Genomic DNA, 963 nt, shown 5'->3' with positions numbered 1-963 from the left:
ACAGGGTAATACACAAGTGAGGTCATCAGCATTTCTTGGTTCCCAGAGTTTTCTCTTGCTCTGCCCACAGTGTGATAACTGGTAGATTCGGTAGAAAAGTAGGACCTAGCCAATAGTAGAATGATCACAGTATCTTAAAGAGCTCTAGAAAAGAACATCTACAACTTCCCCATCTTGGAGTACCATCCGCACTTGCTCTCATAAACTACTACCATGAGTATGGACTAGTGGGTTATGTCATTCAATGAACTTGAATTAATTAACTACTTATCTCAATCAACATTAGAAATAATTTGGAGAGGAATGTCAGACAGCCAAGGTCAGGAGATACATGTAGAAAGTTTCATTTTCATGAGTCAAAGGTCTCATGTTCTAGATCTATTGATAATTATTTCCTTTAAAATTTCTGGAGTTGAATTAGCTTTTCTGTAAAAATAAAAACATGTTAGTTCACTTTTTCTTACTTTACAAAGATATTGAAAATAAATAAAGTGTTTTGAGAACTAGTGTTTTAGATTACGTATCATTTGTTTTTAAATACCCAAGGTAATAGAGAGGATCAGGGATGCAGATGTTATAAAAAGTGAATAGGGTTTTCCAAAATGTGCTTTAGATGTTTGCTTCAGCCCAATTTCCTTTTTAATTCTAGGTTCATAGATTTTTAATGATTAAAAAGCTACAAAGGCCATCAAGTCCAATTCCCATCTTTTGCTTAAATTTTCTGTGCTAGTATATAAAGAACCACTTCCCTGATAGGTAATTCCATCTTTGGACAACTTACAGGGTTTAAATACTTTTTCCTTATATTGAATCACAAAGGCCTCTTCCATTGTTCCTTATTTTATCTTTAGGAAATACAGGGTAAGTCTGATCTTCTTTCTCTGAGTCCTTCAAATATTTAAAGGAAGAAATCACGTTTCTTCCAGAGTCGTCTTTCCTCCAGGCTACACACACTTAGCACCT

Source organism: Propithecus coquereli, unplaced genomic scaffold (genome assembly GCF_000956105.1).
Source record: "Propithecus coquereli isolate 6110/MARCELLA unplaced genomic scaffold, Pcoq_1.0 Scaffold222, whole genome shotgun sequence".
NCBI classification, from domain to species: Eukaryota; Metazoa; Chordata; class Mammalia; order Primates; family Indriidae; genus Propithecus; species Propithecus coquereli.
This window is presented reverse-complemented; position numbering follows the sequence as displayed.